The sequence below is a fragment of the Mycteria americana genome, chromosome 24, assembly GCF_035582795.1.
Source record: "Mycteria americana isolate JAX WOST 10 ecotype Jacksonville Zoo and Gardens chromosome 24, USCA_MyAme_1.0, whole genome shotgun sequence".
Taxonomy (NCBI): Eukaryota; Metazoa; Chordata; class Aves; order Ciconiiformes; family Ciconiidae; genus Mycteria; species Mycteria americana.
Genome location: NC_134388.1, coordinates 1652421 through 1666321, shown reverse-complemented (window position 1 = coordinate 1666321; position 13901 = coordinate 1652421).

Here is a 13901-nt window from a genome sequence, read left to right as displayed (position 1 = left end):
GGGTTCGCTGCTCTCGCCGGTCGGATTCGCTCCTTCCTCCCAGCTTTCCTCCCTCCTCCCCACTGCGCTGCGCATGGATGGGCACGCAGACGGGACGCGGGGAGACGTCTCGCCTCGGTCTTTACAGGCTCCGCTTCCAGCAGGGCTTTTGCAAGCGCAGCCCTGGATGGCCAGCGCACATCTCGACCGGCCCCGGCTGCGGGCAGCCCCCATACCGGCGGCGTATGTGGCGCGAGGCCGCTGACCATCCCTGGAGGTCACGGGCACTGCCCGAAGGAGGTCAGCCTCATTAGCCCCGTTTCACAGATGGGGAAACTGAGACCGGGAGCAATGCAGTGACTCTTTGGGGCACGCAGGATCCGGCCCCGGCGAACTCGCCCCTCCCAAAAGGCGGTCGCCAGCTTGCCTGGCACGGCCCCGATTGCCACTGTTGGGACAGTCACGGCCGAATCGCGCCAGAGCGAGAGCGAAAATACTCCCCGAGTGCCCCAGCGCAACCCAAAAGTATGAGGTTACATAAGCGGCACCACACCTGCTGTGAGCAACGCCTGACCCACGCACCCGCTCCCCGCCACCGTCTCCTTAACCCTTCGTGCACGGCACCCGACCTCCAACACCGACGGGTGTTGGCGCGGCCCGGGGAAAGCCCCGGGGGAAAAGGAGATGCTGCGGGGCCACCCGGGTAGGAACGGCCCGTGGGGCAGCGGGTGCCGGGTGCTGCAGGTCTGGGACTCAGCCCCGTGGTTTTGGGGCCGGACAGGTGGAGTGGAGAGGTTACGCCAGAGCAGGACCCCCTTTTATCTTGACCAGGGCCTCACCCTGCGCACTTGGCCAGGTTTAAATTGGGGTCCCGGTCCCAGCAAAGGCAGAGCCGAGGTGGAGCCAGGTCACCAGGGGTGACAGTTGAGCCCCGGGAGTAACATTTGCCCCAGAGAGAGGATCGGCCTCCCCTCCCCTTGCCCAGGGCTGTTTTCGATGTGGCAGCACTGGAGGTCACTGAACCTCCCCTAAAAACTGTCTCCCCCTCCACGTGTTGTGATGCAGAGCCTGGTGCAGCTCCGCTCGCAGCCGGTCGGCGCAGAGACGCCGACCCCGGCATCGCCCAGCACCGTTCCCAGCGATGGGGAAGCAGCGGGGCCGGAGGGGCCAGAGCTGCCGTCTGGTGCCTGGAAGCTGCCAGAGCCGGGCTCAGCGCCGGGGAGCTGCACCCCCCTGGGCGATGCCGGGGGACTCGCCCAGCGGGGCTGGATCCAGCCCGTCGCAGGTGGCACCAGCAGCCCCGGGCATCGGCGGTGCGGGGAGGAGACGGCCACCGGGAATGGATAAGAAGGAAAAACTCTGCCACCCCGTCACCGTCCAGCCCTTCTCCTTCCCCTCCTCCCTGGCCCGGCCTCGCTGCCGACTCTCTGTGGTCAGGGCCAGGACAGACGCCGGAGCGCTGCCAGCCCGTGGCCACGTTGAAGCGGCAACTGCCGGCACGGCTCCGCCGCCAGGATCGGCCCAATCGGCCCCTGGCTGGCCTGGAGGCGAGCAGGAATTTGGGATGACACCACTGCGCCTTAATCACTGTTTGCTTTTGCTCGCGCCCCACCCAGCGAGAGGGGAACCTCTCCGCCCGCCCAGCCAGCATCACCCCGTCCTGCACCCACAGCCCTTCACCCGGCCTCGGAGACCGCCGAGCCCCCCGTTGGGGCTGTGCCGGGCCGCTCCGCACTCGCCGAGCCCTGACACAGCCGGCCGGCAGAGCTGGCCCCCGTGGTGGCTCTGCCGCGGGCTCCCCGCCGTGGGCGCTGCCGGGTTGCTTTCCCTCGCCGTGACTCAGTTTCCCGCTGGAAACGGCTGACCTGCCCGGCAGGGAGCAGGTCACGGGGTGAACCCGCTGACAGGGGCCGCAGCGTTGGTGCCCCCAAACCTCGTCCTCAGGTGCCAGCGTGGGGACGGGCCCCGTGGCAGCCCCCAGTCCCGGGGCTGGGCAGGGGTCCTGTCCCCCAGTGCCAGGCTGGGGGGTGGCTGCGGGCAGCGGGAAGGGGGTGGCTGCAGGGCAGCCGCGGCGCTTGCAAGCACTGAGCCTTAGCGTGGCCCCCGGGCTGCGGGGTTAACGCCACGGAGAACGCCCCGCGCGGGGACAGGGGCCCGCCGCTTTGTCCTCTCCACGGCGTCGGTGTCACCCTTCCTCCCAACCCCGCTGCCGAAGCGCTCCGGCGGTGCAGGACGAGGGTCCCCGCGCTGTGCCGCACGAGGCCGGTGCCCCCGGACCACAGGGACAAGACGCGGCATTGCCGCCTGCGCCAACCCTCGGCAGCCGCCGGATCTGGCATGGCGCTGGGCACGTGGCCCTGCCGAAGCGGCGCGAGTCACCGCCCTGTGGCGCTCGTTATGCAAAGGCTGGCACGGGCCGTGGTGTGGGGCCGTGGTGTGGGGGTGTGGTGTGGGGCTGTGGTGTGGGGCCGTGGCGCAGGGTGGGTGCTGCTCGGGCACACCAGGGTGGGTGGCGGGTGCAAAGCAGAGCACGGAGAAGGGGGAAACTGAGGCAGCGGTGGGGTGCACCCCCGAGTCCCGCAGCCCGTGCGGGGCTGTCCCTGTCCCCACCCGGGGCCAGGGGCTGCGTGGGGGCCGGGGGGGCAGCGGGGCCAGGTGTCACCGGAGCCCCTGGGCCGGCCTGACCCGCTCACGTAACACCCACCCGGCGCTTATGCAATAGCTGCTGCCATGCGGCTACAAGGGACATCCAATGCCGCAGCAATTACCCGGCCCTTAATCAGCGGCGACGCAGGATAACGAGGCTAATTGGAGCCGTGGCCGGCAGAGCTGCCGGTGGGCCGGGGAAGGGGCATTGGGTCTCACCCTGCACCCCGAGGGGGGCCCCAAGCAATTAGTGGCTGCTGAGCCTTCATTAGGGGCTGGGGGGGAGGCCATGGCCAGGATGGGCCCCAGCGGGCCCCGGGCAGCGGCTGTGGGTGCCTGTGGGTGGAACGGAGCATCGCCTCGCCGCTTGGCTGGAGCGTGGCATCCCCATCCCCGTCCCCGTCCCCGTCCCCATCCCCGTCCCCGCGCGGCTGCCGCGCAGCGATGCTCAAAGTAGGTCAGTGGGCCGAGGTGCCGGGCGACCGCAGGCGGCCGCAGCATCCGCTCCGGGGGGTTTGCTCCGGGGGAGCTCACCCTCTGCCGAGCCCATCGCCCCGCTCGCCCCACCGGGCGCCAGGGTCCCCGGGGAGGGGGCAAAGGCGGAATCTCCCGGGGCCAGGCTGCAGAGCCCCGCCGCACCTCGTTACACAAATGCTGCCCAAATAACAACGCCTGAAGGAGGGGCCCGGCCCCCCCCGCGCCACCCCCTCCCTCCCTGCTGCCCCGGAGGCTCAGCCCGGCAGCCTGGGGGTGCAGAGGGGCTCCCGGGGCGGCTCCCCCCGGCACACGCTCCCGGCTCGGGCAGCACTGCCTCCGCCCGGCACCGGCCCGGGCACCGCATGGCGCTGCCGAATCTCCAGCGTAATAATTAGGAGATAAACAGGAAAGAGGAAAGGGGCAGATTTCATATTCCGCCCCGATCCCCCTGAGACAGATAAAAGCGGAGTGGGGGGACGCAAGGGGGCTTTTTTCCCACTTGTTTCTGCTGAATCAAACATTTTTCCTCCTGCTTAGAAGATTTCCCTGCTCCCCCCGCCCCCCCCCCCGCTCCCGCCTTAATGAGGTTTTGCTGTAAAAGGCTCCGAGCCTCCACCGTGGCCTTGAGTTAATCTCCAGGCACCTTCAAAGCCGGGTTGTTCCTGCCCACCCCCCCCCCGTCCCCTCCCTTCGCCTCCATCTTTTTGAACTTCCCAGCCACAAAATTGCCGAGTTTCATGTGATGCCGCTTCTCCTGTGCCCGGCGGCGAGCAAGGGGGGACCTGGGGCAGATGGGGGTACATGGAGGGGACACGGTCCCCGGGGCTGGGGCAGGGACGTGGGATGGGGACTCCTCGGGGGTGTCCCTCCAGGTGGAAAAGCAGCCTGCCTTGGGGGGGGGGGAGTGTCCAAACTGGGGTAGGATTTGGGGAGGGGGATTTTTTTTCACCCCAAACTAGAATATTGTGGAAATATTGCAAAAAAATAGCCCTTGGCTCAGCCGAGATGGTGGCCAGAGCCCCCTTTGCCACTGACAGTGAGGGTTCTGGGGACTGGTGACACTGGGGCATCGCCCCGGGGGACAGGCAGAGGTCCCGGGGTGCGGGCAGCGGCCTGGCAGCTCTGCAGGGGCTGAGCTGGGAGCAGAGCGGCCGGGAGCATCCCCCCGTCGGGGCTCGACCGGGGACGGCTGCGGGACCCGGGGGCAGGGGCTGGTGGCGGGAGGACGGTGCTGGCCGAGGGCCCTGTCCTGGCTGCCCGCTCGGGGCTCTGCCGCGGGAACCGGCCGCTTCCCGGGGAAGGGGCTTGGGAGCTGCCGCGGCCGCGTTCGCAGCTTCGCACAGCCCCGGCTGGCTCCAGACGCTTCATCGCATCCCTGCTGCCGGGACAGCCCCGGACAGGCTGGGTGCAGGGTGGTCCTCAAAGCCGCCATCCATCCCGGGGGCTTCTGGGCATCCGCACCCTCCTCGTCGCCTGGGCGGGCGCTCAGCCCTGGCTGCAGCGGGTCCAAAACTCCGGGGAGGGGAGAAGCAGGAGCCGAGAGCACCTGAGTTGCTCGAGCGTGGGGTGCTGCACCCGCCGGCCCACGCTCGAGCCGTCGACTGCCCCTTGGCTTCCTCCTCCTGCCGGCCGGTGCCCCCGGCTGCCCGCTGCGCCCGTACCTGGGCGTCCCGCTGCAGAGCCGATCTGGAGGCTTTAGCGCAAGTTAATCCCAGCAATCCCTTAATTCCAGGGACTGAAATAGGAAAGATCAGTAGGTCAGTGGGAAAAGCTCTTGGCCAAAGTTAACGTGTTAATGTGGAGAGAGGGCGAGAGAAAGAGCAGGGGAGAGGAAAGCACCCGGGGAGCTGCTCTGGCTTCTCCCCCTGCCCGAGCTCAGGTCACCCTGCATCACACCGGGGAGCCATTTTGGGGGTGCCGATCAGCGGCAGGCCAGGGAGTCTCGGCAGCTCCCGGTCCGCCGCCGTTTGGGGAGGGAAGGGAGGTTTTTCCTCTCTCGCCCAAACAACCCAGCGCTCGCGTCCCCAAGACGATTTCGCTGCGGTTTAAATCCCGGCCTCCAGAGGCGAAAGGTTGCGTATTAGCACGCTGCACCGCTGAGCGTCTCTAATTAGGGCTTGGCAAGCTCCCGCCTCGGCCCCGTAAGCACCTTTTTGGCTGCCGCTCTGGAAAAAGCCGTGCCGGAGGACTTAGCTTTTAATACAGGCAAAGCCCAGGTGAGCCGCCCACCGCTGCCCGCGCCGCCTGCCCGGCACCAAACGGGCCGGTCCCGGCCCCGGCTGGGTCCCAGCCCCGCGGGGCTTCGCCGGGCGGCCTCGGGCAAGACCCCCAGGCCTGCAGGGCGGGTGCCGGCGCGTCCCACTGAGGACCAGCCCGGGGCCTTTCCCCGCATCCCCGGCTGCCTTCCCCCGGGCCGGGTGCTTTTGGGCAATAATATCGCTATGGGAGCAGTTTCCTTAAACCCATCTCCGTTACCGCAAGCAGCTTAGCAGCAGAAACTCTCTTCCTCTCTGTTCTTTTAATACGATCCTGGCTTAGCAAAGCCCCGGGCTTAGCCGCTGCCCCTGCAGTGCAAGTGAGGAGAGGAGAATTAAATAATATGAAAGCACAAAACAAAGGGCTCTGCTTGATTTAAGCGGCTGGGGGGGGGGTCAGGGTGGCCCGGCCCTGCCCAGGGGGAGCGGCTGGGGTTACCTGCAGAGGGGGATGCTCGGCCGGGTGATACGGGGTGCGGCCCCCCCGGGACGCCTCCTTTTTATGGGTCAGTGGGTCAGGGGTGCTCCGATGCTTTCAGCCATTGCTCCTGCTGCTGGGGACCGGAGGGAGCCCGGCTCGGAGACGTGCTTACCTAAAGGTGCCCCAAACCCCTTGTTGTGCTTTTTCGTGGCAAATATTCCCATTTTTTTCCGAGTTTTCCCATCCCGGGATCTGCCGGAACCAGCGAGCGGCTTCAGGGAACTCAGCGCCCTTCGCAGAGGCAGCATCACACCAAGAAATGGGTCTTACCCACCCTTCCCACCCCCCCACCGCAGCGGTGCCCAGGACGGTGCTTCCCAGCTGCTGGGCAGACCCCGCTCCCCGTGCCCTGCCAACGGGCTGGGGGCTATTGCTCGTCCTCTGGGTCCCAGCTGGCCGGGCTGGCTCCCATCGCCGGCACCGCGGCTCACCTTGGACTCCGCTCCTGGCACGGCCCAGCGGCCGGCTGGGTTGCTGGGGAGACGGGGTGGTTTATTTACCATCAGGGCTGCGATAAGGAGTGTGAAAGGGGAGGCGAAGCACATGGTATCCAATGTGCCTGACCCACTTTTCCACCGCCCGGGCATCGCTCGCCCTCGGCTATTGGATTGCAGCGGCAGAGGCGCAGGGAGCGCGGCCGCCAACACCCCGCTGCTCGCTGGACCCACCGTGCCACGAGGGTTTGGGGTGTCCTTGCTTCTGAACCCGCTTTTCTCCGGGCTGGTTGGGAATAGAGGAAAAGCATCTCCGGGCGCTGCAGGTGCATCACGGCTGGATGCCGAGACAGCGTGACGGGGACAAAAACTCGCGTGAAAGCTCGCTGCGGCGGGCTCCTCGTGCCTATCCTCAGCCGCGGTCCCCACCGCGGCGCGTCCCCCGCCGGCGCTGGCACAGTGGCCCAGATCTGCCATTCCGCATGGCTTCCCCGGCTCTCCCCGGGGCCGGGCGCCGGCAGGCAGGGCGCTCGCTTGGTGCCTCGCGCAGCCGCCCGCTAATCCGACATGACTCTTCCATTAGAGACGAGATGCCGGCAAAGAGCTTTTCGGTGTAGGAATTAACTCCTTCTCCCACCCCGGAGCTCCCCGACCTGGAGTGTCGGCTCTGTCGCCATCACCCACACGGCCTGGGGTCTGTGGGATGGGGGGGTTCCCCCCTTGTTGTCACCCGCAGCCTGGTGATGGGCTCCCCATGGGACCCAGCTCTGCCCTTGCGCGGGCATCTCCCATCCTCCTGCTCTGAGGATGCGGGACAAGAGCGGAGACCCGGCATTGCCGTGCCGGAGGGTGCTGGAGCGGGGCTCCACAGAGCACCCTGGGTGGCAGAAGGGGCCCCAGCCCAGCCGGGCCTGGCCCCAGCCACGGCACCAGCCGCTTCCCTTATTGACGTCCTCTCCTGCTGTTAATTAGCGGCTCCGATTTAGGCTGATCAGCGCCGCGGCTCCCTGCAAAGGGGCTGTGCTGGTTTTGGCCATCGTCTCCCCGGGGCGCTGGGGCTGCTGGCGAGTGGATGGGACCCAAAGGGGGAGCCCAGGGCGCCGGGGGCAGGCGGGGTTTGGGGTGAGCACCCTGGCGGGGGGTGCTCCCTGAGCGGGGGGACCTGGGACGTGGCGGGGATCAATGGCAGGGGGATGAGCCCTGGCTGGGAGCCGGCACGTGTCCCCCAAGGGCGTGAATGTCCCAGCCCAGAGGTGTCAGCGTCTCACATCCAATGTGATGCTGTGGTCGGGAGACAGTGGCGGCCACTCTGCGGTGGCAGCCGGCTCCGGCAGCAGCGGAGTGTGAGGTTGAAATGCAGTGCAGGGTCCACTCTCCAGGACCACCCCCTGCCCCAGGGACAGCCGCCTTCCCACGCCGGGGCAGAGCTGTCCCTCGTGTCCCTGCTCCCCTGGAGCCGTTCGGGGAGGTGACAGCGGTCCTCGGTCCCCTGCTCCAAGGACAGGCCCCGGCATCCTTCCAGAGACGGGAGGCAAAGCTGATCCTGCCCAGGGCTGGCCCCTGGGGTGCTGAGCCCGGGGGTGGCACCCGCGCCCGGCCTCCTCCCACCTCTCCGTTTGACGGAGAAGAGGATGGGCAAATGTGTCCCTTGGCCACCCCTCCCGGCAGCGTGCTCGGGGCGGGGGTCTGTCCCTTGGTGGAGTCCAGGATCCCACCCATACCTTGTTCTCCTGCCCATGGCCCTGGAGGGTGGCCACAACTCCCTGCAAAGTGCCTGGAGGGACGGCTCATCCCCAGGGTACAGTGGGGAAACTGAGGCACGGAGCGAGGCAGGGACGTGCACGATGCTGGCGTCTGCCTGGGCAGAGACGGGGGCTCTGGGGCATCATCTGAGCCACGCGGGTGCTGGAGCCCCATCAGGCTGCAGCGTCCCTGTCCCTGCCACGGGACCTAGGGGCTCTGCTGCCCTCCGGGGCTCCACCTAAGGGGGCTTCAGAGGCAGCCAGCCCCCCAGCAGCCCCCCAAAGCTGCAGGAAAGTGGGCAGGGAGCTGCTCGGGGAAGGTCTGCAGTCAAGGGGGCTGGAGGAGAGGGGGCTGCACCGGAGCAGCGTGTCCTCACCATCACCTCCCCCATCGCTGCCATGTCACGGGACAGCCGTGGGGACTGGGGACCTCGTGCCCACTCGGGCTACCTCGATTCGGATCAGGATCCTGAGTAACGCCAGCTGTGAGCACCCCGGCTCACGGCAGAGGTGTGCCGATGGAGAGCTGACCTGGATCCCAGCCGCCCCGGGTGGCTGTCACCTCCCGTGCCACCACATGTCCCTGGGAGAGGGACTTCCAGCGTGGGGACAGCCTTGCAATGGCCGGGGAGGACAGAACTGGGGACAGCTGCTGTCCCCATCCCTCACGGTGGCCCTGGGACAGCCCAGCCTAGGGACGGGGGACACTCCAGGCCACCCATGTGGTGCTTTGGGACCCGGGGTGGGGGGCATCCCCTGAAGGCAGTTTGGACGGTCACGAAGGAGACCCTCAGCCCCGCATGTGAGGTCTCCCATGCCCCCCGGAGCAGAGAGATGCCCAGAAGGACACATCCGCTCCTCCCACCCTGGGCCAGGGCCGAAATGCCCCCAGATTATTTTTCTGGGACTCTTTGGCTGCAAATCGGGATGTCATCACCCTTTTTCCACACTGGATGGCTCAGACTTAGCGGCAGGGTGGGGAAGCGGTAGCAGCAGAGGAAACCCTCCCCAAAATCCTGGCGCGGAGCCACCCATGAAATATTCAGGCCATTCAGTGCAATTCCTGCCTCGCCGTCGAAAGCACCATGAATATTGCAGGTGGGCATTAAAGTTTCACGGCTGCCATACTTCGGTGCAGCCCCACGGACACCATTACCGCAGGAAGCCCCTCCGCCGGGATGCATCATGCCCTCACCAGGCTCCAGTGAGCTGTTTCCCTCTGGTTTACCCCCAAAACAGGTGGTGGTGATGGGCTGGGTCCCTGAACCGCTCCAAGAGCAAATCAACTCGAAGCTCCCTGCCGCGTCCCCGGGAAGGAGCGGCACAGCTCAAGGCAAAGCCGCAGGAGGGTGCAAGGTCCTGCAGGACCAGGGACAAGCAGAGGTCATGGTCACCCCACCCCAGAGCTTGGCCGTGCTCCCCGCTGCTCCGACAGCAGCGTGGCCTCACTCCTCTGCAGCCCTGAGCGATGCCCGCCCCAGGCGCGGGAAGATGTTTGCAGCTCCCTGAGCATCTCGGAGGGTTTCATCCTCCATGTCATGAGCTTTCCAGGTCAGTCCCCACCAGAAGGGACCGTTTCCTTCTCCTCCACCCGCTCTCATAACTCGGCTTTTCCCGTGTTTATATAACAGCGACGTCTCCCGCGGACCGGGGAGAGAATTGGCCGGGGACAAATAATGAGGATAATTCAAGTCATTTGGGAAGATGAGGTTTGCGAGGTGCCCAGCGTCTTCCACCTTTTACATGTTGTCTCTAATCATCCGCAATCTTGGATGGCCATTGATGGAGCTCGTTGCTGTGGCGACGGATGAATAGCCCTGGGATTGTACCATGCCAAAAAAGTGCCGTCCTTCCATCAAAACAACAACAACAACAAAAATATCATTTTGTTCAGGAAATTAAGCAGTTTGCAACCAAATAGCAGTGTCTGAAAGGGCTCCCACGTCCGTTCTTTCCTCCCAGCTCCCGCAGCCACGTTGGGTTTGTCAGGAACATGCCCAGCACCCCGGAGAGTCCTTTGTCTGCACCACACAAGGAGAAGGTGGTAATTGCAAGGGGGTTTCTAACCCACTGAGCCTATTAAAAGGATTTTATGCCCCCCCCCATACCTCTCTTCTTCCCCAGATGTGTGTCACGCAGGCAGGGAGCGCAGGGCGCTGCGGCCGGGGGCTGGCGCAGCACTGGGTTAATGTGTTAGCTGTGCAAGGCTGGACAGAGCAGGGGCTGGGCGCTGGGGGAGAGGGAAGCGGTGATGGCTGGCGGCCGGGGCAGGGTGTCGGGGCTCGGGTCCTGCTCTTCCCCTGGGAAGGGGCGATGCTCAGCGGTGAGAGCCGGCACGGGGCTCCTGAGCTGCGGGAGGAAGGTGGCCGGCTGGGTGGGGAGCACAGGGCTCCTGCCACTGTCAGCCTCCGTGGTTTTCCATTTAAACTCCGTCCCAGGCAATACGACCTGAGCCCAGACGCTCTCCTTCCTTCCCCACTGCTCTGGGAGCATCTCCCGGGGCGGCTGCTGGAGAGGCTGCTCTCGAGCTGCGCCGCTGGACAGCGGGTAGCAGAGGCCCCAGGGACAAGGCTGGGATGGGGGTGATTTGGGGTCTGCTCAACCGGGGATTGATGGTGGCTTTGGGTTTGCCTCTGGGGGTGGAGGTGTCTGACCCTCCCGATGCTGGAAACCACACGCAAGCCCCTGCCACGGCTCAAGGCACACGCTGCGGGGATTCTCCGTGCGTAATCCACATTAGCGTACCGGGCCCCCGCACGCATTTTGAGCCGGGGGTCTGGTCTGTGCTGGCATCTTCGGTGCTCCCAAATGCCGCCCACCAGCGATGGGATGTAAATAGTGTAATTCAGAGCTGTGTGGCCCCGATGCTCATCCTGCAAGAGCATAAGAAACCAAATACCTGTAGGGCAAGCATCCAGCTGGCACCTTGGGAGAGCCCTGGGGTGCAGCAGGGTTGGACCCAGCCCCTGCGTGCTGGGGCAGCAGAGAGGAGGAGGGAGAAGGAAGGATGGGCGCGTGGCGAGAAAACATTTTACGGAGGACCCAGAGAATGAGAAACGGGTCAAGTCCCCGCTGCTCCGACTCCTCTTTGGGCGAGAGCCCTGGGCAGTGCTTTGCCAGCCATCCCCAGAGCCCTCCACCCTCCCCGGGCTCAGCGAGAGCCAGATGGAGGCACATCTTGGCTACACAGAAAAACGAGGCAGCGAAGCGGGCTGGGGAGATTAACTCCGCGGGGAAAACAAGCTCAGCAGACGCCGCCGAGCCCAGGACGCCTGCGCGGCTGCGCATGTGTGTTTGCATGCACATGCATGTGCTACAAGCATACACGGGCACGCATGTGCAGACGTTAAGTACTTGCGTGCACGCAGATGCGTGCGTTCGGCCGAGCTGACGAACCAGTGCCTGGCCTCGGAGGGGCAGGCAGGGTATTGGAAATGTGTCCTCATCCTTTAATTGTGCTGCTTTGATAACAGTGATAATTGGCTAGAAATCGATACTGTTTTGCTCCTGTTTCTCCCATCCTGTCCACCCCAGCCCCCCCTCCCCGGACGCCTCGCTCCCTTTAGCGGAGTGACATTTAGATGCTCTGCCATCGTCATTAGATAACCCAGGCAGAGAAGATGCTCAGGAGAGGGCTGATGCAGCCAGGCAGCGGGCAGAGATGGAGGCAGCCCCCCTCTCCGTTGCCGCGGCTCAAGGGCAGATGGAGACGACGCTCCAGCAGTGTGTCTCAGTGCTGTGGGAGTGACAGCGGTGGGTGACTGCAGCGGTTCTGGGGACGAGGGGAGAGCGGAGCAGGGAAGGGATAAACCCAGGCTGCGTCGGCCAGGATCTCCCTCCGGCTTTGGCTCTGAAAATTGTGCCAGAGCATCACGGGAAAATGTGTATTAATAGCCCTGCAGCTCAGCCTGCCCTGCTCTCCGCGCCCCACCACCGCCCTTGGCCCGTGCCCTCGTCCCCCCAGCAAAGTGCCCCCCGCTCCTGCCGCGCTGCCCCAGCCGCAGGCAGGATCCTGGAGCCTGGGCACCCAGGTGGCTCCCGGCCTCCTTGCAGCCGCCCTGGCAGAGCAGCTCCTGTGCTTCACCACCCATCCAGGGCTGCTGGGGGCTCTGCCCGCCCAAAAACCGCCCTGACCCCCTGCTCCTGCCCCACGAGGCTCTGTAAAGCCAAAGGGCCTGGGGAGCAGGACGGCAGCGCCGGAGGGTGCACGGAGAGCGCCGGGGGGGCAGGGGCACCCCGGGCTGGTGCCGGTGGCCCCGGGGCCCCTGGTCCACATTAGCCAAGTGACCCTCGTTAGCCAAGTGACCCTCGTTAGCCAAGTGGGGCTCCAGCGCCCGAGAAGGACCCACTCTGCTCCGCAGGGCTGGCTGGAGCGTGGGGCTGGCAGCGGGCGAGGCGTGCCCAGGAGGGTGAAGGGTACGGGGGGGGGTGCACGGGTACACGGGTGAGGGGCTGCAGGGGTGTGGGGTGCGTGGGTACACGAGTGCCCACCTTTCCGTGGGAGCCTGGTGCCACCTGGTGGCCACGGCCCGGGGTGTGCGGTTCTCGCCGGTGCTGGCCCCACGGGAACCGGGCGGCCGGGGATGCTCGGGGAGCCGGGGATGCTCGGGCAGGGACCTGCCCAGCCCCTCAGCTGAGTTTATTTCCCATGCCGGCCACTGCAAATAAATCAAACCGCACCAACAGATGCCTTTGCGTGGCCTGAGCTGGCCCCAAAGGCGGCCCGAGAGCAGAGCCCTGCCTGCGCCTCTGCCACAAACCAAAGACAAGCAGAAGCCCCGCTCCGACGGCCTGCCCGGGGCTTAGGGCTAACGCACAAAGTTTTTCGTAGCCCCCCAGGCCAGGGAGATGATGGGGAGACATCCGAGCAGAGCCTGGCAGCGGCTTCCCGGGGTTTTTGCTCCTGGGTGTTTCCCGAGCCCCAGCACCGCTGGGCAACGGGCGCTTTCTCCTGCGGTGACCTGCCCTGGCACCTACGATCGCCAACCCTGGGCACGGGCACACGGGCTCGGAGGCGAATCAGCCCCGTGACGCGCTGGGTCACGACAACACCTGAGCAAAGCTTCGATTAAAAAAAAAAACCAAACAAACCAAAAACCATCATCCAGGGCTCAGAGAAGAGAGGCAGTAGCGGTTTGCAGCCGGGAAGCCCGTCCAGCCGGAGACGCCCGGAGCATCCCACGCTCCCTCTCTGTTTGGGAGGGCAAGGCTGACCCGCGGGGCGAGCAGTGATGGGGAAAGAGGCTGGGGTGAGGCTGAGAATGAGCGTGCGCTCGGGGCAATTAATTCTGAATCGCAGCCGAAATGCACGAGGGGCACCACCGCCTCCCGGCTCACCCCCTATAGATGGGGTATGGCCCCGAGAGCTGGGGGTGGGTATCCCCAGCCCCACTCCTGTCGCTGGGGGGAAAGCCAGCTGCATCCTGGCCCCTATAGCTGGGGTGGGGGAAGAGTGTTGTCCACCCTCTCCTCCAGCGGCTATAGATGGGGATGTCCCCCATCCTCTGCCCTATAGCTGGGGAGGAAGGTCCCAGCTCCCTCCCCTATAGTTAAGGAATATCTATGTCCCAGCCCCTATAGCTTGGGGCGACTGGGGTCTCACCCTTCTCCTATAGCCTGAGTCCGACTGTGTCCCAGCCCTATAGCGGGGGCTCCCCGATCCCCTCTCTATAGTGGGGTCTGGCTGTGTCCTACCCCTTATACCCATAGGGGGGTCTCAGCCCCCTCAGCACACCTATGGGGCACACCTATACCCTGGCCATATAGCCAGGGGTCTCAGCCCCCTCCCCTATAGACAGGGCACACCTATACCCCAGCCCCTATAGCCAAGGGGTCTCAGCCCCCTCCCCTATAGCCAGGGCACACCTATACCCCAGCCCCTATAGCC